At 38.7% G+C, this 26201-nt stretch overlaps 1 protein-coding gene and 1 pseudogene across 3 annotated transcripts in view; both read left to right on the plus strand.

The window, feature by feature from the left end:
- Window positions 1–26201, plus strand: part of DIP2B (disco interacting protein 2 homolog B) — a 236204-nt gene that overhangs the window by 41676 nt on the left and 168327 nt on the right. The window lies entirely within an intron of this gene.
- The window catches only part of LOC118901951, a 54835-nt pseudogene that overhangs the window by 19548 nt on the left and 9086 nt on the right, over window positions 1–26201 (plus strand).

Here is a 26201-nt window from a genome sequence, read left to right on the forward strand (position 1 = left end):
AGTGTTATTGAGATATAATTTACATGCCACAAAAGTTCACACTTTTATAGTAAGTGTACAGTGAATTTAGTGGTATTTACTCCCTTACAAAGTTGTGCAACCATCACCACTATCTAATTTTAACATAGTTTCATCATCCCATAAAGAAACCCCAAACCCATTAAAAATCACTCCTCATTTCCCTCTTGCCCTGCCGTAGGCAACCACTAAACTTCTGTCTCTATGGATTTGCTTATTCTGGATTTTTCATATAAATGAAATCATATAATGATATGCGGTCTTTTGTGACTTCTTTCACTTAACACCTTTTCTTTTTAAGGTATCAAATATTACATCAGTCAGGGTATTTGATTCAAAAGAATAAAGCAGTAATAATATGGTAATAATTCTTTTATTATTGTTGAGTAACATGGTATTTTGAATACGTAGATTTCCCAGATGACTGATACTTACCATAAGCACATTTGAAGAGCAGAAGCTATTCAAATTTGAGTCAGGGATGATGGAAGTCAACCTAAATTGCATGATATATTTTCTCTAATTTCTTAAACATAGCATAGTTAATAACCTGGGGTTCATTATTTTGAATGTTTATTGCCCTGTACTATATTGCTGTGGTGTCCTTGGGCATTGGAGCTGTGAAAGACTGTTCATCTCTATACTGAATGGCTTCTGATTGTTTTGCTTTAACGGTTTCTGATACTTCTGTGTGAGATCAGTTCATTTATTTTAAATTTGAATTTGATTAAAATTTGTTCTTTTTCCCATACTGAGCAATATATACTCATTGTAGGAGAAGTAAAAAATCATAGCTAAGAAAAAACAAGATGAAAAATTACCCATGTACCACAGAGCTAACCATCGTGAATATTTTGGTATGTATCCCTAAAGTCATACACACATGCACACACCCACGCTTGCACATGCACAGGGATGTATACGTGTATGTAAGGACTTGATATAATTCTATATCTTTTTTTTCTTTTTCTTCCTTTTTTTCTTTTTGCCAAATGGAATCATACTCTTTTGTAATCTTCTCTTCACATTTCAATAAATATATTTTCACAACTTAAAAAAAATTAAATGAATTTATGTCAAAGAATTTTACAACCTAGTCAAAAGAGAATCCAAAGAGCAGGCACTTGTATAGGCAATCAGGAATGCTGAAATAAATTTACTAATAGATACAACACTGGTGTTTTGGGGGGCAGAGTGGCGAGAGTATCAGTTACATTACATTTTCTCTGGACAGAATTCATTTTCATTCTTATCAGTTTTATACAAGTTACAGAGTTGTGAAATAGCTGTCAATGACTGTGAAAGCCCCAGACTCCAGTAGTTTCAGATAACCCTGGAAGGGTGTGCCTCTATTCTATTGAAAGGACACTGAGTAGTCTTTTTTACAGAATCATATTTATTTATTTATTTAAAAATTTTTTTTAAAAAAAATTCTTATTCATTTTTTTATACAGTAGGTTCTTATTAGTTATCCATTTTATACATATTAGTGTATATATGTCAATCCCAATCTCCCAGTTCATCACACCACCCCCTCCCCCCCCGCCAGTTTCCCCCCTTGGTGTCCATACATTTGTTCTCTACATCTGTGTCTCAATTTCTGCCCTGCAAACCGGTTCATCTGTACCATTTTTCTAGGTTCCACATATATGCGTTAACATACGGTATTTGTGTTTCTCTTTCTGACTCACTTCACTCTGTGTGACAGTCTCTAGATTCGTCCACGTCTCTACAAATAACCCATTTTGTTCCTTTTTATGGCTGAGTAATATTACATTGTATATATGTACCACATCTTCTTTATCCATTCGTCTGTCGATAGGCATTTAGGTTACTTCCATGACCTGGCTACTGTAAATAGTGCTGCAATGAACATTGGGGTGCATGTGTCTTTTTGAATTACGGTTTTCTCTGGGTATATGCCCAATAGTGGGATTGCTGGGTCATATGGTAGTTCTATTTTTAGTTTTTTAAGGAACCTCCATACTGTTCTCCGTAGTGGCTATATCAATTTACATTCCCACCAGCAGTGCAAGAGGGTTCCCTTTTCTCCACACCCTCTCCAGCATTTGTTGTTTGTAGATTTTTTGATGATGCCCATTCTAACAGGTGTGAGGTGATACCTCATTGTAGTTTTGATTTGCATTTCTCTAATAATTTGTGATGTTGAGCAGCTTTTCATGTGCTTCTTGGCTATCTGTATGTCTTCTTTTGAGAAATGTCTATTTAGGTCTCCTGCCCATTTTTGGATTGGGTTGTTTGCTTTTTTGATATTGCGCTGCATGAGCTGTTTATATATTTTGGAGATTAATCCTTTGTCCGTTGTTTCATTTGCAAATATTTTCTCCCATTCTGAGGGTTGTCTTTTTGTCTTGTTTGTAGTTTCCTTTGCTTTGCAAAAGCTTTTAAGTTTCATTAGGTCCCATTTGTTTATTTTTGTTTTTATTTCCATTACTCTAGGAGGTGGGTCAAAAAAGATCTTGATGTGATTTATGTCAAAGAGTGTTCTTCCTGGGTTTTCCTATAAGAGTTTTATAGTGTCCACTCTTACATTTAGGTCTCTAATCCATTTTGAGTTTATTTTTGTGTACGGTGTTAGGGAGTGTTCTAATTTCATTCTTTTACATGTAGCTGTCCAGTTTTCCCAGCACCACTCATTGAAGAGACTGTCTTTTCTCCATTGTATATCCTTGCCTTCTTTGTCATAGATTAGTTGACCATAGGTGCATGGGTTTATCTCTGGGCTTTCTATCCTGTTCCATTGATCTATGTTTCTGTTTTTGTGCCAGTACCATATTGTCTTGATTACTGTAGCTTTGTAGTATAGTCTGAAGTCAGAGAGTCTGATTCCTCCAGCTCCATTTTTTCCCTCAAGACTGCTTTGGCTATTTGGGGTCTTTTGTGTCTCCATACAAATTTTAAGATTTTTTGTTCTAGTTCTGTAAAAAATGCCATTGGTAATTTGATAGGGATTGCATTGAATCTGTAGATTGCTTTGGGCAGTGTAGTCATTTTCACAATATTGATTCTTCCAATCTAAGAACATGGTATATCTCTCCATCTGTTTCTATCATCTTTAATTTCTTTCATCAGTGTTTTATAGCTTTCTGCATACAGGTCTTTTGTCACCCTAGGTAGGTTTATTCCTAGATATTTTATTCTTTTTGTTGCAGTGGTAAATGGGAGTGTTTCCTTAATTTCTCTTTCAGATTTTTCATCATCAGTGTATAGGAATACAAGAGATTTCTGTGCATTAATTTTGTATCCTGCAACTTTACCAAACTCATTGATTAGCTCTAGTAGTTTCCTGGTGGCATCTTTAGAATTCTCTATGTATAGTATCATGTCATCTGCAAACAGTGACAGTTTTACTTCTTTTCCAATTTGTATTCCTTTTATTTTTCTTCTCTGATTGCTGTGGCTAGGACTTCCAAAAGTATGTTGAATAATAGTGGTGAGAATGGACATCCTTGTCTCGTTCCTGATCTTAGAGGAAATGCCTTCAGCTTTACACCATTGAGAATGATGTTTGCTGTGCGTTTGTCGTATATGGCCTTTATTATGTTGAGGTAGGTTCCCTCTGTGCCCATTTTCTGGAGAGTTTTTATCATAAATGGGTGTTGAATTTTGTCAAAAGCTTTTTCTGCATCTATTGAGATGATCATATGGTTTTTATTCTTCAGTTTGTTAATACGGTGTATCACATTGATTGGATTGCTTATATTGAAGAATCCTTGCATCCCTGGGATAAATCCCACTTGATCATGGTGTATGATCCTTTTAATGTGTTGTTGGATTCTATTTGCTAGTATTTTGTTGAGGATTTTTGCGTCTATATTCATCAGTGATACTGGTCTGTAATTTTCTTTTTTGTAGTATCTCTGTCTGGTTTTGGTATCAGGGTGATGGTGGCCTCATAGAATGAGTTTGGGAGTGTTCCTTCCTCTGCAATGTTTTGGATAAGTTTGAGAAGGATGGGTGTTAGCTCTTCTCTAAATGTTTGATAGAATTCACCTGTGAAGCCATCTGGTCCTGGACTTTTGTTTGTTGTAAGATTTTTAATCATAGTTTCAATTTCATTACTTGTGATTGATCTGTTCCTATTTTCTATTTCTTCCTGGTTCAGTCTTGGAAGGTTATACCTTTGTAAGAATTTTTCCATTTCTTCCAGGTTGTCCATTTTATTGGCATAGAGTTGCTTGTAGTAGTCTCTTAGGATGCTTTGTATTTCTGCAGTGTCTGTTGTAACTTCTCCTATTTCATTTTTAATTTTATTGATTTGAGTCCTCTCCCTCTTTTTCTTGATGAGTCTGGCTAATGGTTTATCAATTTTGTTTATCTTCTCAAAGAACCAGCTTTTAGTTTTATTGATCTTTGCTATTGTTTTCTTTGTTCCTATTTCATTTATTTCTGCTCTCATCTTTATGATTTCTTTCCTTCTGCTAACTTTGGGTTTTGTTTGTTCTTCTTTCTCTAGTTCCTTTAAGTGTAAGGTTATATTGTTTGAGATTTTTCTTGTTTCTTGAGGTAGGATTGTATTGCTATAAACTTCCCTCTTAGAACTGCTTTTGCTGCATCCCATAGGTTTTGGATCGTCGTGTTTTCATTGTCATTTGTCTCTAGGTAGTTTTTGATTTCCTCTTTGATTTCTTTAGTGACCTCTTGGTTATTTAGTAACGTATTGTTTAGCCTCCATGTGTTTGTGTTTTTTACGTTTTCTTCCCTGTAATTGATTTCTAATCTCATAGTGTTGTGGTCAGAAAAGATGCTTGATATGATTTCAGTTTTCTTAAATTTACTGAGGCTTGATTTGTGACCCAAGATGTGATCTATTCTGGAGAATGTTCCATGCGCACTTGAGAAGAAAGTGTCATCTGCTGTTTTGGGGTGGAATGTCCTATAAATATCAATTAAATCTATCTGGTCTATTGTGTCATTTAAAGCTTGTATTTCCATATTAATTTTCATTTTGGATGTTCTGTCCATTGGTGTAAGTGAGGTGTTAAAGTCCCCTACTATTATTGTGTTACTGTCCATTTCCTCTTTTATAGCTGTTAGCAGTTGCCTTATGTATTGTGATGCTCCTGTGTTGGGTGCATATATATTTATAATTGTTAAATCTTCTTCTTGGATTGATCCCTTGATCATTATGTAGTGTGCTTCCTTGTCTCTTGTAACATTTTTTATTTTAAAGTCTATTTTATCTGATATGAATATTGCTACTCCAGCTTTCTTTTGATTTCCATTTGCATGGAATATCTTTTTCCATCCCCTCACTTTCAGTCTGTATGTGTCCCTAGGTCTGAAGAGGGTCTCTTGTAGACAGCATATACATGGGTCTTGTTTTTGTATCCATTCAGCGAGCCTGTGTCTTTTGGTTGGAGCATTTAATCCATTCACGTTTAAGGTAACTGTCGATATGTATGTTCCTATTATCATTTTCTTAATTGTTTTGGGTTTGTTTTTGTAGGTCCTTTTCTTCTCTTGTGTTTCCCACTTTGAGAAGTTCCTTTAGCATTTGTTGTAGAGCTGGTTTGTTGGTGCTGAATTCTCTTAGCTTTTGCTTGTCTGTAAAGCTTTTGATTTCTCCATCGAATCTGCATGAGATCCTTGCCGGGTAGAGTAATCTTGGTTGTAGGTTCTTTCCTTTCATCACTTTAAATATGTCATGCCACTCCCTTCTGGCTTGTAGAGTTTCTGCTGAGAAATCAGCTGTTAACCTTATGGGAGTTCCCTTGTATGTTATTTGTCATTTTTCCCTTGCTGCTTTCAGTAATTTTTCTTTGTCTTTAATTTTTGCCAATTTGATTACCATGTGTCTCGGCGTGTTTCTCCTTGGCTTTATCCTGTATGGGACTCTCTGCGCTTCCTGGACTTGGGTGGCTATTTCCTTTCCGACGTTAGGGAAGTTTTTGACTATAATCTCTTCAGATATTTTCTCGGGTCCTTTCTCTCTCTCTTCTCCTTCTGGGACCCCTATAATGCGAATGTTGTTGCATTTAATGTTGTCCCAGGGGTCTCTTAGGCTGTCTTCATTTCTTTGCATTCTTTTTTCTTTATTCTGTTCCGCAGCAGTGAATTCCACCATTCTGTCTTCCAGGTCCCTTATCCGTTCTTCTGCCTCAGTTATTCTGCTATTGATTCCTTCTAGTGTATTTTTCATTTCAGTTATTGTATTATTCATCCCTGTTTGTTTCTTCTTTAATTCTTCTAGGTCTTTGTTAAACATTTCTTGCATCTTCTCGATCTTTGCCTCCATTCTTTTTCCAAGGTCCTGGATCATCTTCACTATCATTATTCTGAATTCTTTTTCTGGAAGGTTGCCTATCTCCACTTCACTTAGTTGTTTTTCTGGGGTTTTATCTTGTTCCTTCATCTGGGACATAGCCCTCTGCCTTTTCATCTTGTCTATCTTTCTTTGAATGTGGTTTTTGTTCCACAGGCTGCAGGATTGTAGTTCTTCTTGCTTCTGCTCTCTGCCCTCTGGTGGATGAGGCTATCTAAGAGGTTTGTGCAAGTTTCCTGATGGGAGGGACTGGTAGTGGGTAGAGCTGGCTGTTGCTCTGGTGGGCAGAGCTCAGTCAGAATCATTTTTAATAATTGCATGCTGTTTCATAGTATGCTTTAACATAATATATTTAACCCATCCCCCATTCTTGGACATTTAGGCTCTTCCTGTTTTTTCAACTTTATACACCATGTGCATTGCATAGTCTTAAACACTGTATCTTTTCTTTATTTCTTTAGAATCAGTTCCTGCCCCCTGCCTGCCTGCTTCTCTAGTCCTGTAGTAACATTTGTGGGTCCTGTAACAAGTTGTGTATTTTACATCTCTTTTCTTTTACACAATTCACTTTTCTTGCCAGTGTTATCTTTTATGTCACAGTTCAGGTGACTCCTTCCCTTATCACTCACTCCCAGGGCTGGGTTCTAGGTGCCTTTCATATGCCACCTCTTAGTTCCTTTTCTCAACCCTCTTGTAGCATTTCCCACACTGTTTTGTGTGTTACTTATCCGCCTCTTCCGTTAGACTATGAACTATGGACTATAAGCTCATTGTGGGCAGTGTTGGCATCTTCTCTCTCCTGCATTGAAACATTGCCTGACACATGATATATCTCTTTGCATTTTTATGCAGGTGTTTTTTCTATCTTCATTTTAGGAATCAAATTCTATCTTCTCTATTCCAGTACAGCACTTTTACACTTACAGTCTAGAGTTTACCATATACTGCTTGGTATTATGGTTCAGAGCCCAGTAAGTCTTCCCCAGAGATTGTCAGTTATTAGGGCAGTCCCACTCATCTTTGTCACCTCCAGAGAACCTAGGGCAGTGCCTTGTAAGCAGCCATAAATGTTTACATTGAATTGATTCATATGCTATTCATTAGGCCTGTCTTCCACTCATGTTTCCTGTTAACCACTTGTTTCCTTGTTTCTCACCTAAGCTTTTTTTTCTTCTTAATTGTGGTAGAAAACACGTCTCATAAAATTTATCATCCTAACCATTTTTAAGCGTACATTTCAGTAGTGTTAGGTATATTCCACTGTTGTGAAATGGATCACCGGAACTTTTTCATCTTGCAAATCTGAAACTCTGTACCCATGAAACAACTCCCCCTTTTCCCCCTCCTCCTGGTTACCGGCTCCTGGTTACCAGCCTCTGGTAACGACCATTCTACTTCCTGTTTCTATGGGTTTGACTAGGTACTTCATATAAGTAAAATCATACAATATTTGTCTTTTTGTGACAGGCTTCTTTCACTTCACATAATGTCCTCAGGGTTCATCCATGTTTTAGTATGTGTCACAATTTCCTTCCTTTTTAAGGCTGAATGATATTCCATTTTATACACACACACACACATATATCACACTTTATTCATTCATCAGTGGACATTTAGGTTGCTTCCACATCTTGGCTATTGTGAATAATGCTGCAGTCAACATGGGAGTGCACATATCTCTTCTTTGAGACCCTGCTTTCAGTTCTTTTGCATATATACCCAGAAGTAGAATTGTTGTATCATATGGTAGTTCTATGTGTAATTTTTTGAGTAATCGCCATGCTGTTTTTCATAGCAGTCACACTATTTTACACTCCCATGAACAGTGCACAAGGATTCCAATTTCTCTGCATCATTGCCAGCACTTATTTTCTGTTTTGTTTGTTTTTGATAGTAGCCATCCTGATGCTTGTGAGGTGATAAGTCACTGTGTGGTTGTTTTTAATTGAACTGTAGTTGATTTAAATATTGTGTTAGCTTCAGGTGTATAGGAAAGTGATTCAGTTATATATATATATATATTCTTTTTCAGATTCTTTTCTGTTATAAGTTATTACAAGATATCAGATATAGTTCCCTATGCTATACAGTAAATCCTTGTTGTTTATTTTATAGTGGTGTGTTTTTGAAGTCACTGTGTTTTTGATTTGCATTTTCCTGATAATTAGTGATGCCTGTTTTCATATCCTTGTTGGCCATTTATATATCATCTTTAGAGAAATGTCTAATCAAGTCCTTTGCTCATTTTTTGATCAGGTTATTTGCTTTTTTAATTGTTGAGTTGTGGGAGTCCTTTATATAGTCTGGATATTAACTCCTTATCAGATCTGTGATTTGTAAATACTTTAAAAATTTTATCTTGGGGCTTCCCTGGTGGCGCAGTGGTTGAGAATCTGCCTGCCAATGCAGGGGACACGGGTTCAAGCCCTGGTCTGGGAAGATCCCACATGCCTCGGAGCAACTGGGCCCGTGAGCCACATTACTGAGCCTGCGTGTCTGGAGCCTGTGCTCTGCAGCAGGAGAGGCCGCGATGGTGAGAGGCCCGCGCACCGCGATGAAGAGTGGCCCCCACTTGCCACAACTAGAGAAAGCCCTCGCACAGAAACGAAGACCCAACACAGCCATAAATAAATAAATAAATAAATTTAATAATTAGAGAAGTGACATCAGGCCTCTATTTAAAAAAAAAATTTACCTTTATTGAGTTATAATTGACATATAAAATTGTAAGATATTTAAAGTATACGTTGTAGTAATTTGGAAGCATACACATTGTGAAAGGATTTCCCCCTCTGTTTAATTTTTTTTAAATAAATAAATAAATTTACTTACTTATTTATTTATTTATGGCTGCATTGGGTCTTCGTTGCTGCACGTGGGCGTTCTCTAGTTGCGGCAAGTGGGGGCTACTCTTCGTTGCAGTGCGCGGTCTTCTCATTGCGGTGGCTTCTCTTGTTGAGGAGCATGGGTTCTAGGCGTGCAAGCTTCAGTAGTTGTGGCTCGTGGGCTCTAGAGCACAGGCTCTGTAGTTATGGCACACAGGCTTAGTTGCTCCGTGGCATGTGGGATCTTCTGGCCCAGGGCTCGAACCCATGTCACCTGCATTGGCAGGTGGATTCTTAACCACTGCACCACCAGGGAAGTCCCCCTCTGGTTAATTTTAACACACTTATCACCTCACATATGCATGTATGAATTTAATTAATTAATTAATTATTTTTTTCTGACGAGAACATTTAAATTCTCTTTTTGCTACTTTAGTTACACAATAGAGTGTTACTAGATACAGTCACCAGGTTTTACATTAGATCCTCAGACCTTATTCATCTTACAGCTGAAAGTTTTTATCCTTTTACCACCTCTTTTTTTTTCTAGCCCACAGCCCCTGGCAATCACTTTTTTACTGTTTCTATGAGTTTGACTTTTTAAAAAAATTCCACATATAAGTAATACCATGCAGTATTTGTGTTTCTGTCTGACTTATTTCATTTAACATAATGCCCTCAAGGTTCATCCATGTAGTTGCAAAGGGAGATTTGTAAATATTTTCTCCTGTTCTGTAGGTTGCCTTGTTACTCTGTTGATTGTGTCCTTTGATACATGGAAGTTTTTAAGTTTGATGCAGTCCCGTTTGTCTACTTTTGCTTTTGTTTCCTGGGCTTTTGGTGTTATATCCAAGAAATCATTCCCCATTCCAATGTCGTAAAGCTTCTCCCCTATGTTTTTCTTCTAAGAGTTTTATAGTTTCAGGTCTTACGTTTAGGTCTTTAGTTATTTGGGATTGGTTTTTGCAGATGGTGTAAGGTAAGAGTCCAACATCATTCACTTCCATGTAAATATCCAGTTTTCCTGGCACCATTTGTTGAAGAGATTGTCCTTTCTCCATTGAGTAGTCTTGGTACCCTTTCACTTAAGCTGTTTTTTAAACTGTCATTTTATTTGCGAGATCATTTGATTAAATCTCTCTCCTACTATACTGAAGTATCATGAAGGCAGGGATTGTGACTGTTTTGCTGACCTTTGTACCCCAGCATGTAGCACAGTGCCTCACACTTAGTATAGGCACTCAACATTCATTTATTGAGTAAATGAGTTAAGCAGTTTAGCAAGAGCCAGCACGTATATTGCAGGTCAGTTTGAGAAATATTGCCAGAAATGTTGCCAGGTAGGACTGCATTACATATCTGATAGCACTGTCCATTTTATCTAAATAGGATTGTTATTCTGACAGCCAATATACAGTCTTTTAAAAAAATCTCCTAAAAGAGGCCTTTGGTTCATTTCTCTTTTCCTTTATAATTGAATTTTTACTGAAATTTTATTTGTATTGAAATTTTATATGCACATATTTCGAAGTTAAATAATTTTATAAGATTTCACCACAAACAGGAGTCTTCTGCTCATCCCATTCACCCATTTTCTTTCTCCCTAGAGCTTTTAGCTGATTCTTTTAGGTTTTACTTTTATGCCTTTATGTAACATGCAGACATTACTTCTTTTTGATTTTCAGTTTTGGGTTTTTTTTTTTTTGCGTTATATATTAGTTCCCATCTCAGGCACCCACCTACATTTTCTGTACCACCTTCCTCTCCATATAGCATAATTGTGGTTAAATGTTAGGTTGATATTAAATGTTCACATTATTATGACTATGTAAATGCTGTTGACACTAAATATTGTGGTACACCATTAATATTTCTTCTTTCCTGCTTAAATTTGTTTTCTTTGGAATTGTTCGATTTTTTAATTTGCTTATTTTCTATGTATTTATCATTCATATGTCTCCAAACTCTCCCAGTTGCCTGAGTCTCCCCTTTATGTGATCGTTTACATTAAGTATTCTGTCGGTTTCACCTTCTTGAACAGGTCCATCCTGGAGTCTTCTGACCCACTCTGGTGTAGATGGGTTGATCTGGTTGTGTGGCACAGCTGTAGAGGGGATCACCTTTCTCTAGCTACCTCGGGATTGCACTTGCTTTTTGTGTTGCATCCTCTGGTTTCTGGGTTCCATGTCTTTACCTTGGGGTTTACTCCTTCACTTTGGCTGAGTGCATCTCTGAAAGACATCTCTACATGCCTCTTACTTTTTCAATACGGGGTCCATCTCCTCAACTGTGCTGGTTCCCCCCGTTCTAAAGATGCTCTATTTTATCTTCTAGATAATAAATCTGTAGTCTTCTGCTAGGGTGAGGAAAGGGCATTCTCTTGGCTGCATGGAGGAAGGGAGAACATCTGTGAGTCTAACTTTTCTTAAACAAACTTTCAACAAATCTTCCTATTTGTAACCTACTTTCACCCCCATTTCCAGAAGGAACTGGTCCAGCCCATTCCTGAGCCTTTTGGATTTTCACAGTGTAAATTACCCTGCTTCCCTAGTGCCACTTAGGATTCAGCTTTCTTGGGTCTGCTCAGTCAGCTATCACTTTATCCTGCTTCATGTCTCTTCAGCTTCTCATCGACTTCTCATCTTTATACTAACTACTCATCTATTGATATGTCCTCCTCCTTGCAGGTTTTGCCACTAGGAAAACAGGTGTTTACTTGTTATGTAGAATAAACATGAATAACAGAACAAACATATTAGGAAGGCTGAGTTTATTATCCTAAATGATAATACATATTGTGAGACTTTCTGAATTGCTAAGTCTTGGTTCTTTGTGTATAAAATGGGGATAATAATCTCTTCCTACTTTACGGGACTTTGAGAGGCAAATGAGATAGATGGAGCAAAAGTGTTTGGGAAGCTCTGAAATGGTATGTAATTTTTGTGCTCGTCTTGCTTTCTACACGTGGTTCAGGCAGAGGTCCGGGCGGTGCTTTCCGAGTGTGGTGTGTGTGCAATGGTGGGACTTAGTAGATCCCTGGGGGACATGGCTGCGACTTGGGTGGTATCTCCACTTTTGGGTGGAAGCCATCGCTGCTCTGTCCTCTTAGCTTGGTAGATCTGAAGCATTGGTTATACCATTCCTGGTAGGGACACTGATGTTCTCACAGCAGTTGCAGGGCCTCCCTAGGCAGAGGACACTGCAAAGATGCATGACGGTGGCTGCCCCCTGCTGAACTGTGGCTTATGGGCTGCTCTGGGGGAGATACTCCCTGAGGGATCTGCTGGAGCCCATGGTGGGCAAACGCCAGCGAAAATTTATTACCATTACTGTGACTACATCTATATGCATGGCCAGCGTAGCCCTGGAAGAATTTAAGTTATATAAGCTTTGTGAATCTTAGTAAACAGAGTCTAGCATTCTTGTTGTTCCTCCTAAGGTTGAGCTTCCGTCTCTGCCATATAATTGGCATACTTCCTTGTTTAACTAACCATGTTTCCTTTTCAAAATAAGGAAAACTAAGTACATAAATGATAGTGTTACAGATAGTAAAGAGTGAACATTGGGACTTACCTGGAGGTCCAGTGGTTAAGACTTCGCCTTCTAATGCATGGGGTTCAGGTTCGATCCTTGGTCAGGGAGCTAGGATCCCACATGCCTCGGGGCCAAAAAGCCAAAACCTAAAACAGAAGCAGTATTGTAACAAATTCAGTAAAGACTTTAAAAATGGTCCACATCAAAAAAAGAAAAAAAAACAGTGAACATCAGCACAATCCAATGTAAATTGTCACAAATTTCAAGATTTATAGGGTTTTATTAAATAAATTAACTCAATCTAGTTCAAAAACTTTTAGAGATTGCATTGTTTTGATCAATCTCCTTTACCCTTAGAGATAACACAAATAATAGAAAAAATTAAATAGTTCCAGATACAGCAGTGCTGGCTGAGGATATCAAGGTGATTTAAAAGTTTCTGTGCTTCTGCCAAGGGTATCACTGAGAACCCTACACTCCTAGGATTGAAAGGAACCTTAGGAATTCTCTGTTCTGACATTTTTTATAGATGTGGAAATTGGGGTCCTGAGAGGTGGGGTAGTTTGCTTGAGGTCACGGAATTGGCAACACTGTATTTCTGAACTTGTTTGTTACCAACAAGGAGCATCTCAACAACAGTTCAGAGAGCTTCCAGTCAGAAATGGCCAAATTAATATGCCTAACAACCTCTATTCTTTCTCATACTTCAATTAATGTCAATAAAGAAAAAAAAAGTTGGGCTTCCCTGGTGGCGCAGTGGTTAAGAATCCGCCTGCCAATGCAGGGGACACGGGTTTGAGCCCTGGTCCGGGAAGATCCCACATGCTGCGGAACAGCTAAGCTCGTGCACCACAACTACTAAGCCTGTGCTCTAAAGCCCGCGAGCCACAACTACTGAGCCCACACGCCACAACTACTGAAACCCACGTGCCTAGAGCCCGTGCTCCGCAACAAGAGAAGCCACCGCAATGAGAAGCCCGCGCACCGCAATGAAGAGTAGCCCCGGGGCTTCCCTGGTGGCGCAGTGGTTGAGAGTCTGCCTGCCAATGCAGGGGACGCGGGTTCGAGCCCTGATCTGGGAAGATCCCACATGCGGGAAGATCCCACATGCCGCGGAGCAACTAGGCCCGTGAGCCACAATTGCTGAGCCTGCGCATCTGGAGCCTGTGCTCCGCAACGAGAGGCGTGATAGTGAGAGGCCCACGCACCGCGATGAAGAGTGGCCCCCACTTGCCGCAACTAGAGAAAGCCCTCGCACAGAAACGAAGACCCAACACAGCCATAAATAAATAAATAAATAAAATAAAATAAAAATATGGGCCCATCAAATGACATTAAAAAAAAAAAAAAGAGTAGCCCCCACTCACCGCAACTAGAGAGAAAGCCCACGTGCAGCAACGAAGACCCAAAGCAGCCAAAAAAATTAATTAATTAATTTAAAAAAAAAAGAAAAAAAAAAGTTAAGCATTACCTCACAAGGGTAAAACAGAAGTGCAGAAGAGACAACAGCAACAAAGTTCTGAAATTTGCAGAGCAAGTGGATAAGTGATAGCTGACTGAGCAGACGCAAGAAAGCTGAACCTTGGGGCTTCCCTGGTGGCGCAGTGGTTGAGAATCTGCCTGCCAATGCAGGGGACACGGGTTCGAGCCCTGGTCTGGGAAGATCCCACATGCCGCGGAGCAACTGGGCCCGTGAACCATAACTACTGAGCCTGCACGTCTGGAGCCTGTGCTCCGCAACAAGAGAGGCCGCGGCAGTGAGAGGCCCGCGCACCGCGATGAAGAGTGGCCCCCGCTCACCGCAACTAGAGAAAGCCCTCACACGGAAACGAAGACCCAACACAGCCATAAATTAATTAATTAATTAATTAAAACAACAACAACAACACAGGCATGCCCTGGAAACACGTTAGAAAAAAAAAAAAAAAGAAAGCTGAACCTTAGTGGCAATGGGGAAGCAAGGCGACTGTGTAAATCCAAAAAGCTCAGGAATGGGCTCGACCAGTTCTCTCTGGTGATGGGAGTAAAAGTAGGTTACAAACAAAGGTTCATTGAAAGTTTGTTTAAGAAAAGTTAAGACTCGCATATACTCCCTCCATGCAGCCATGAGAATTCCTCATCCTAGCAGAAGACTGCAGATTTATTTTCTAAAGAGGATGAAATAGAGGATCTCTAGAATGGGGGACACCAGGCACAGTTGAGGGCAAAGAGGGCATGCTGTCAAGGCACTTTCTACTCGTGTGTAATTTCTCTCCATACCTAGTATCATATATCAAAGTTGATTTAGTTCCAAATTTGCGACACAGGTGATTAGGTGACCCCCCACCCCCCCCACCCCAGAAAGGGACAGACTTCTTACTAACCATTCTCCCACTGAGTGAATCCTTTAGGTTTTTGGATAACATTTCATTTTACCTTTTCTTTCCTCTCCTGTAATTTAGAAGTTAATCCTCACAGAAAAGAAGAGGATGATATAATGAAGTTTAAAAAGTCGAAGGGTAAATATTTTCTTGGTATTATACCAGTTTTGTCCTAACAATTGGACTAATCAGCAGTTGGTGCTTTAGAAAAATATTATTTTATTAGTCCATAGATCTTGCAAGTCACCTTAGATGTTTTGGCCATGGAGGTGGGGATGGCGTACAAAGAATCCTAATATGTATTCTTTGCTCTTGTAGAAGGGATGAGATTCAGCACACCAAGTTCAATCTAGTTGTCACTGTGTAAAGTGTAAGACTGGGTAAAAAGTTTAAAAAAAATCTTGTTCCCTACCCTCAAAGGGTAAACGGTCTTTCTGCCATTTGCAGGAACATGGATGGACCTAGAGAATATCATGCTAAGTGAAGTAAGTCAGAGAGAAAGGCAAATATTATATGATATCGCTTATACGTGGAATCTAAAAAATAATACAAATGAATCTATATGCACAACAGAAACAGACTCACAGACATAGAAAACAAACTTATGGTTACTAAAGAGGAAATGGCAGGAGGGATAAATTAGGAATATGGGATTAATAGGTACAAACTAATATATAAAAAATAGATAAGCAACAAGGGAACACAGGGAACTATATTCAATATCTTGTAATAACCTATAATGGAAAACAATCTGAAAAAATATATAAAATGGAATCATGTTGCTATATACCTGAAACTAACAATATTGTAAGTCAACTATACTTCTATTTTAAAAAATAAATTTAAAAATAAAATTGTCTTTCTTATTATATTCTAATATGTCTTAATCTCAGGTATTCCATCTCTAAAAGATTCAGTGGTTTGAGATTCACATAAAACAGTATCATATTAAAGTGTTAGGCAGGTGTCTGGCAAATAAACTGTTTCAACATTTTTATGGCTCAGTATTCCCTAAATTTATTCTATAGAATAAAACTTTTAGGAAATAGCAACCCATGTAAGAGCACATACCTTTAACTGCTGTGCAAATTAGATTGGCGCTGAATTGTATTTCATTCATCAGCCATTTCCCCCCTATTTACTCAATATAGATTGTTTATGAAAAGTTAGACACCCCATATCCTTTTCCTTCCTCCACTCAGCCAAGGGAATTAATATTGGTGAATATTTGAGATTTTATTTTCATTGTCCTTCATTAACTATGCTTAGGGGCCATCATTTTGAATTGGAGACGTTTCCAGGTTCTTAAAGAAGGCTGATGAGTGTGTTTTTTGTTTGTTTGTTTTGTTTTTTTAATATAAATTTATTTATTTTTGGCTGCGTTGGGTCTTCGTTGCTGTACACGGGCTTTCTCTAGTTGCGGCGAGTGGGGGCTACTGTTCGTTGTGGTGCGCGGGCTTGTCATTGTGGTGGCTTCTTTTGTTGCGGAGCACAGGCTCTAGGGCTCTAGGCGCGCGGGCTTCAGGGGTTGTGGCTCGCGGGCTTAGTTGCTCCGCTGCATGTGGGATCTTCCTGGACCAGGGCTCGAACCCGTGTCCCCTGCATTGGCAGGTGGATTCTTAACCACTGTGCCATCAGTGAAGTCTGAGTGTGTTTTCATATTATGTATTCTACAGTTTGTCATTGTATTTCCAGATTCATTAAAAGGCAGGGAATCTTCTGTGGACATTTTCTAATGCTTCCATATGCAGACCTTTATTTTTCATCCCCACACAACTCCAGTTGTGACTTTTACATAGTTAAATTTTTTTGTTTAAAGAGAGCTACACATCTGTCCGTCTGTTTTTGTTGTTGCTGTTTTTCAAAGAGAGCTACCAGTAGCTTCTGTGGAACTCTTCAGAGTAAATAAGTTAAATTAGCATACCCATGAACACATTGCATCTAAGATGACAGAGTACCTTGGTTTATGGAAATGATATTCCTGAGAGGTTGTCTATAAAGTAATTTTTGTATATATATATTTGTTTTTGTTTGTTTGTTTGTTTGTTTTTTGACTGTGCTGCGTGGCATGCAGGATCTTAGTTCCCCGACCAGGGATCAAACCCATGCCCCCTGCAGGGGAAGCATGGAGTTCTAATCACTGGATCTCCAGGGAAGTCCCTATATATATTTGTTTTATTACATAACTGAAGAAATTGATTCTAACGTAATACTGTTCAATCTCTTTTGTAATTATTGGTCTGTTTCCCTTTGAGGGATTCTTAATCTACTAGTAAGCGACCAAGTTTTATCTCTGTATTGTGAGATAAGTCCTTCTTGATTGAATGAAAGAGAATAAATAATATAGTGTCGTAATTCAGATATTTGGAATCACTTTCCAAAGTGACATGTGAATTGTTTAGTTATCTCAACTGACCTTGACTGCTGGGTACAAGCTTCTGAATAAAAAGAGGTGGTAGAGGAAGGGAAAGTGTCATGAACTGTTCTTCCAGATTTTGGATCAGGTCTTAAATAGTGGTTATACCTGATTCTAGAATAAAAAGACTATAGGGCATAGTAAGGGAGTATAGATGGTAATAAGGACAGGAAGGAAGTTAGCATTTAGGTCTCTTCTGTACATAGGGTTGGAGCAAATGCTTAAAAGCATAGCTTTTCCATCCCTTTCAGCAGTGCTATTTGTTTGTTTGCTTATTCATTCATTCATGCATGCATGCATGCATGCTGCACTGTGCAGCATGCAGGATCTTAGTTCCCTGACCAGTGATCGAACACTCGCCCCCTGCAGTGGAAGTGCGGAGTCTTAGCCACTGGACTGCCAGAGAAGTCCCAGCAATGCTATTTATATTGAAAGTTATGGAGTTAATTTTCTTTAAAAATATCCTCAGGTTATTTTATGGTCAGATTAATTTGTCACCTAAATACAATTCATTAGTATGACTTTATGGCCTTTGGGTGGCCGGGGGTGGGGTAGGGACAGACTGATTGTAGTACAATATGAAATGTAAGCCAAATAAATACTTAGTCATGTTGGTACCAAGGGAATAATTGTAACTCTTACGAACCGCCAGATCCATTTTAACTACCTTGTAAAATCAATATCTCAGTTGACTTAGCTGCCACAAAGAAACCTATAATACTTTAATAAAATTAGGTATAAAATAATTGTTAAAAATTTTAAGGTTATAAAGCATAGCTTTATTTACTCATGGAACCAGAAAACCAGTGCACCAATTTTCATTCAGTTCGTTTGTTTGGGAGCTGCTGGTTGTTTGGTTTCAACATATGCTGAAGTCTTGTTGAGACGTAATTTCTTCCACTTTGTTTCCTTTCCTTTTTTTTTTTTTTTTTAAGCTCTTGTTCTTTGTACTTTCTTTGATCCTTAAGTCTTGAAGCATTGACATGACATGTGGCAAATTTATTTTTCAATCCTTAGGTGGTGAGGATTGAGTTAATCATGTATCCCAGTTCATGGCACACCATCAGCACTGGTCTGTGCAAGTCTTCTCTCTTAGCTTTCAGAATTAATTAGAATTAATTAATTTCTCTTTTGCCTCCACTTTCCACTTCTGTTCTCAGTCCCCCCATAGTTAACTGTTCTGACGTGTTTGGTGTATTTTTGTAAATACATAGTAGGTTTTTTTTTGGTGTGTGTTGTTAAATTTACCTAAATGGTGTGCTGTAGTCTTTGTTCTGCTTCTTATCCCCCTCAACCCCTGCCTCCCTTCCCCCCTTTAAGGACTATTTTTGTTGCTGTGTATATATCTAGTTCTTTGTTTCTAACTGCCATCTACTGTCTATAAATGATTTGTTCTCTCAGTAATAGACACCCAGATTACTTTCAACTCCCCACCACCACAGCCAATGGGATAAACAGCCTTGCACTTGTTCTCCTGTGGTCCTGCGGGAGAATTTTCTGGACATCTGCATAAGAGTGGGTTGCTGCACGTACTTTGATTAAGCGCTGCCAGATTTGGGCTCTTTGTCAGTGTGCACAGTGGATCCTGTTTCTCCATCTTCCTGCCAGCACTTGGCTTTATCTACCTTTCTAAGTTTTGCCTATCTGATAGGGGTAAAGTGGTATCTTAATGTTGTTTTAATTTGCATTCTCCAATTACTAATGACTTGCAGCATCTCTTTGTATACAATTAATCCATTTTGAATGCCCCTTCAGTGAATTACCTGTTCATATCTTTCGCCCATTTCTTTAATTAGAGTTTCTGTCTTTTCTTGGTTGATTTGCAGAAGTCTTTTATCTACTTTAGAATATTAGCCTGGTATTTGCCTTTTCCCAGTCTGTGATAATACGTTAATTTTGTCAGTGGTGCCCTTTGTTGAGCAGAAGCTAACCTTGATGTAATAAGTCTATAATTTTTTTTACCTTATGGCTTTCTGGGTCTTGTTAAATAAAGATATTCTGTAGTTTTAATTATATATATATATATATTTTGTGTGTGTGTGTGTGTGGAAATGTGAAACATTTATTTTAGATATCAGACAACAGAGCTAAGTAATCCAATTTTACTGCAGCAGTATAAAAATATATATTTTTATAATTCAGCTTTTTACATGAGGTCTTTAATCTGTCTGAGTCCATCTTTGTATATGGCTTAGAATAGTAATTTTTTCTGCATGTAGTAAGACTGTTTCCCCAACCCCGTGAACTAATTTGTGGTACCACTGTCCTTATATATCACATTCCTATGTTTTCATGGCTCTCTTTTTTAATAGTCTTTGTTTTTTAAGATATATTTGTTTTTTCTCACATGAGTACCAACTGGTTGTTTTTTTTTTCTTTCACTCAGCTTTGTGCTGTCTTAAAAACTCATACGGTACATAAATTAAAAAGATGTCATTTCTTTCTCAAATTAATCTGTAAAATCAGTGTAGTCCCAATTAAATTCCATCTGTTTTTTCCCTTTAGATTTGGCAGACATTTACCAATTTGAATGGAAAAGTAGAGGTCTTTTTCAAAATTGATCTACCACTTTCTGGTCCTCTTAATGCTTAGTCTGTCTAAGCTCACAACTTTTCTTGTGCCAACTTTGGCATTTTATATTTTTCTGGCAATGTATCCATTTCATTTCTTTTTTTAAGAATAAAATTTTTATTTTAGAACAAGTTTAGTTTTACAGAAAAATTGTGGAGATAGTACAGAAAGTTCCCATTACTACTGACAAATTCTCTTAGCCTTTCTTCATCTTTTTTTCACCTTCATTCCTGAAGGATATCTTCACTGAATTTATTATAGAATTCTGAATGACAGTACTTTTCTCTGAGCACTTTAAAATTATTGTTCCACCATCTACTGGCTTCTATAGTTTCTGATGAGAAGTCTGCATTTATTTAGATTATTGTTCCCCTATGTGTAATATGACTTTTTTTTTTTCTGGGTACTTTTAAGATTTTTTTTCAGCAGTTTGATTATGATGTGTTTGGATATGATTTTCTTTAAATTTTTCCTGTTTGGGTTTTCTTCAATCTCTAAATTTATGTCTTTCACCAAATTTGGGAAGTGTATAGCCATTATTTCTTCAATTATTTTTTCTACACCAAGCAATTTCTTCTCTCCTTCTGTGATTCCAATGACATGGATGATAGTGTTTCATAGTTCTCTGAGGCTGTGTTAACTTTTTTCAGTCTCTTTCCTTTTTGGTCTTCATATTGAATCATAATATTCATCTGTCTTTATGGTCATTGAGTTTTCCCCCTGTTATCTCAATTCTGCTATCCAGCCCATACTGTGATCTTTTTATTTGACGTACTTTACTTTTCTGTTGTAAAATTTCCATTTGGTTCTCTTAAAAACACTTTTTAAAAAAAATATTTTATTTTTATTTATTTATTTTGGCTGTGTTGGGTCTTCATTGCTGTGTGCGGGCTTTCTCTAGTTGCGGTGCGCGGACTTCTCACTGCAGTGGCTTCTCTTGTTACGGAGCATGGGCTCTAGGCACGCGGGCTTCAGTAGCTGTGGCGCACGGGCTTAGTTGCTCTGCGGCATGTGGGATCTTCCTGGAGCAGGGCTTGAACCCATGTCTCCTGCATTGGCAGGTGGATTCTTAACCACTGCACCACCAGGGACGCCCTTGAAAACACTTTTATTTTGAAATAATTATAGATTTATAGGAAGTTGCAAAGAAAAGTGCAGAAAAGTTCCATGCACTCTTTTCCTAGCCTCTCTCAGTGTTAACATTTTGTGTAACTCTCATACGTTATTAATAATAAGAAATTGACATTGGTACAATCCATAGAGCTTATTCAGATTTTTCCAGTTACACATGCACTCGTGTGTGTGGGTACATGTATGTGGGTATGGTTTTATGCAATTTTATCATGTGTTGTATCATGTAACTACCACCACAGTCAAACTGCAGAACTGTATCATCATCCATTTGGATTTTTTTCATTGTTTCTACTTTTCTGTTGAGAACATCAGAAGCAGAACACCTTTCAAGAGTGTTTACCTTGGGCTTCCCTGGTGGCGCAGTGGTTGAGAGTCTGCCTGCCAATGCAGGGGACACGGGTTCGAGCCCTGGTCTGGGAAGAACCCACATGCCGCAGAGCAGCTGGGCCCGTGAGCCACAGTTACTGAGCCTGCACGTCTGGAGCCTGTGCTCCGCAACAAGAGAGGCCGCGATAGTGAGAGGCCCGCGCATCGGCGATGAAGAGTGGCCCCCGCTTGCCACAACTAGAGAAAGCCCTCACACAGAAACAAAGACCCAACACAGCCATAAATAAATAAATAAATAAATAAATAAATAATTAAAAAAAAAAAAGAGTGTTTACCTTTACCTCATGGAGCATGGTTATAATAACTGCTTTAAATTCTCTGATAATTCTAATATTGAATATCTGTTTAATTTTGGTTTTGGAATCTATTGATTTTTTTTTCCCCAAAGAATCAGTTACATTTTCTTCCTTCTTTGTATGTCGAGTAATTTTGAATTGTGTCATGGACACATTGAATATTATGTTGTGAGATTTTGGGTGCTGTTAAAATCCTCTGGAGAATGTTGAGATTTTTTTGTTTTAGCTGACAGTTGACTTGGTTAGGTTCAGATCTTAAGTTTGGTTTCACCTTCTGTGAGTGGTGGTTCCAGTGTCATTTCAGTTCTCAGCATTTGCTATGCTCTTTGGAACTACACTGCCCATGCATGCACTAATCAGACTTGGGCAATGTCATATTGTAGTTCAGGCTCAAAGCATTTGCTGTCCTTCTTTGGATTTATTCGACACATGTGAACTTGGAGACCAGACAGACACCGTAGGGGATGGACGCAGGGGAGAAGGACTTAGCCCAAGACTTAACATTTGTTTGTAGGATTGGGGGGCCTCTTTCCAGTTTTTTCTTATTTGGTATGTCCCTACATTCTTGGGCTTCCAGGGGCCCCTTTCCCATGTAGTTCTGTGGAGAAGGAAAAAAGGAAAAAATTTACATTGTACTCTGGCTTGCTTTGGCTCTTTTTCCCAGTCCTCTGGCCAGAACAAGAAAGTTTCTCTCAGCACTTTTAGAGAGTGTGTGTGTGTGCACACGCGCATGCGCCGTGCCATTGTGAATTGGCTACCTGGACAAAGCCATTCTTGGGTCAAAGCTGGGCGGTGAAGGAATTTAAAAAGAAAGAAAAAAAAAAAGGCAAGGAAATTCACTGGTACTGTAATTTTTCAAGTTTTTACTTCCCTTCCCTACTTGCCTGTTATTTATGTACTTTTCTCCATCCTCGGGTAGTTAATGGCATGGATTTGTGAAAGCAGAGAACTATCGGGTACTGAATATAAGTTTTCCATGGAACTGCTTCTCAGTCTGGGAAGAGTGTTGAGCTGTTAGAATCCATCAATGTGTTAAACCTTGTGGGGGAATTTGAGTAGTGAGCTGGGGGTGCAGTTATGCCTTGTCCATTTTTTTGTAGACCAAACATACTAGGTTGAAGCATATGCAATTGACAATATTTGACTGTCTTTGACTTACAAAAACAGCATTTTCTCATGATTTAACCTATATTTAACTCTCAGTTCTGCAATTTGAAGAAAGAAAATGAAACCTCAAGTTTAAATATGATCTGTATTGTTAAGGTGATGCTTGATGCTTTAACAGACAAATCCAAAATCTCAGAGGCATAACACAGTCCAAAATGGACATTCCTGTTGTTGGACAGCGAATGGAGGAAGCTGCTCAGTGAGGTCATGTAGAGACTCAGGATGATGGAGGCTCCTCCATTGTTCATACATGGCTTCCAGATGTCCTGGGGGTTGATATCCAGCCAGGAGACTGGGAAAGGGAAAGGGTGACAAAAAGAGAGGGTAACAGAACTTCTTAATCTTAGCCCAAAGTGGGTATGGTGTGTTGGATTGGTGAGAACCAACCTAGATGTGGGGTGGGGGGTGGGGTGGGAGGGCACGAAATGTATTCTGTATTTGTCAGCTGCTTTCCAGCACCAGTTGTGATGGGAAACATGAAACTCTGGTGGGCAGCTGGCCATCTATGCCATACTACTTCTTGATCACTTGGAGAACATCTTTTTGCTGTGTGCATTAGTTTGCTAGGGCTGCTGTAACAAAGACTAACAAAGACCACAGACTGGGTGGCTTAAACAGTAGGAATTAATTTTCTCACAGTTCTGGAGGCTAGAAGTCCAAGGTCAGTGTGTCAGCAGGTTTCATTTTTTCTGAGGTCTCTCCCCTTGGCTTACACACAGTGCCTTCTCACTGTGTCCTCACCTGGTCTTTTCTCTGTGTGTGCTCATCCCTGGTGTCTCAATGTGTCCAAATTTCCTCTTTTAACAAGAAACCAGTTCGATTGGATTAGGGCCCATCCTAAGGGCCTCATTTTAACTTACTTACCTCTTTAAAGGCTCTGTCTCCAAATACAGTCACATTCTGAGGTACCGGGGGTTAGGGCTTCAATGTATGAATTTTAAGGGGACAGAATTCAGCCCATAACACACACCCTACATTTATAACAAATGAATACGTTTTTACTAAAAGTAGTCATACTCCATTAAATAAAAGAAGAAAGTAATGTTAGATATATGTTATAATTATACTTTTACTGGATCTGTAATAAATTTTAAATTATACATATTAATGAAGATTGCCAGTGTCTCAAAGGCATTTTTCCTTATTTATTAATCAAGGAAAAAAGTTTAGTGATGAAGATAGTTTAGTTTTTAGCAAACGTGATCGTTTTTCTCTTCCAGAGTTTGTAAGTGATCGGTTCTTATTGCAGCTTATCCAAGAGGTATGTTAATTACTGAGATAGTAAAGAGAGTTACTAAACATGTCTCCTATAAGAAAATCACCACCCTCTACAGTGTAAAAGTAAATCTCTAAGTGTATATTGGACATTTTAGAATTTTGTCTTGTTGTGACTTGCTAAATGACATTTTGTTACTGAAAACCAAGGCGATGTTATGTGGTTGGTAATATCCTTTTTAGCCTACCGGACACTTGAAGGTGGAAGAGAATGTGCTTGTGAATTCCACCATCCGAACTGTTGGACCCCTTCCCTTGGTCTGCTGTTTTGTCACTATTTCCAGTGTGTTGGAGACGAAGCTCTAAGGCAACATTCCCCAACCACCTTTTTGGCACCAGGGACCGGTTTCGTGGAAGGCGACTTTTCCACAGATGGTGGGGGGTGGGGTGGTGGGGATTGTTCAGGTGGTAATGCTAGTGTTGGGGAGTGATGGGGAGTGGCAGATGAAGCTTGGCTTGCTCGCCCACTGCTCACCTCCTGCTGTGTGACCCCGTCCGCAGCCTGGGGGTTGGGGACCCCTGCTCTAAGGGAAGGATGAGGCTCTTAACCCTTTATGTAGGTGGCGATTAAAGATTGTGTAGCCTCACTGTCGACTGTCAGACCCTTTTTTTGACTTCTCAGGGTTACCTTTTACCAAATAGTGGCTTGAGATTCAGCTCTCTTTTATAAAACTATACTCCACCTTTATAGATTTCTTTTCTTTTTCTTTCTTTCTTCCTTCCTTCCTTCCTTTCTTTCTCTCTTTCTCTTTCTTTCTCTCTTTTTCTCTCTCTTTCCTTCTTTCCTTCCTCCCTCCCTCCCACCCTCCCTCCTTCCCTCCCTGCCCTCCCTCCTTCCCTCCCTCCATGTGGCTTGCATGATCTTAGTTCCCCAACCAGGGATTGAACCCAGGCCCATGGCAGTGAAAGCGCCAAGTCCTAACCCCTGGACCTCTGGGGAATTCCCTACTCCACCTTTAAAGGAACTATAATTATGATTTGAAAAGTTATTATATAAATATCAGGTAAACATTGGTCTCTTTAGAGATTTTGCTTTTATACTTGTTTTCGTAATTACTATTTTAAAAGTTATATAGATATCAGATGAATACTGGTTTTTAAAAAGATTTTGTTTTTACATGTTTTTATATTTATTGTGAAACTAATAAGTTTAAAAATCTTCTAGCTTCCAAGAAGGAGTAACAACTCAGCTTCTTTTTTTTTTTTTTAAACATCTTTATTGAAGTATAATTGCTTCACAATGGTGTGTTAGTTTCTGCTTTATAACAAAGTGAATCAGCTATACATATACATATATCCCCATATCTCCTCCCTCCCGCATCTCCCTCCCTCCCACCCTCCCCATCCCACCCCCCCAGGCGGTCACAGAGCACCGAGCTGATCTCCCTGTGCTATGTGGCTGCTTCCCACTAGCTATCTATTTTACATTTGGTAGTGTATATATGTCCATGCCACTCTCACCCTGTCACATCTCAACTCTCCCCCTCCCCATATCCTCAAGTCCATTCTTTAGTAGGTCTGTGTCTTTATTCCCATCTTGCCACTAGGTTCTTCATGACCGTTTTTTTTTCCCTTAGATTCCATATATATGTGTTAGCATACTGTATTTGTTTTTCTCTTTCTGACTTACTTCACTCTGTATAACAGACTCTAACTCCATCCACCTCATTACAAATACCTCCATTTCATTTCTTTTTATGGCTGAGTAATATTCCATTGTATATATGTGCCACATCTTCTTTATCCATTCATCCGATGATGGACACTTAGTTTGCTTCCATGTCCTGGCTATTGTAAACAGAGCTGCAATGAACATTTTGGTACATGACTCTTTTTGAATTATGGTTTTCTCAGGGTATATGCCCAGTAGTGGGATTGCTGGGTCGTATGGTAGTTCTATTTTTAGTTTTTTAAGGAACCTCCATACTGTTC

The sequence above is a fragment of the Balaenoptera musculus genome, chromosome 10, assembly GCF_009873245.2.
Source record: "Balaenoptera musculus isolate JJ_BM4_2016_0621 chromosome 10, mBalMus1.pri.v3, whole genome shotgun sequence".
Classification (NCBI taxonomy): Eukaryota; Metazoa; Chordata; class Mammalia; order Artiodactyla; family Balaenopteridae; genus Balaenoptera; species Balaenoptera musculus.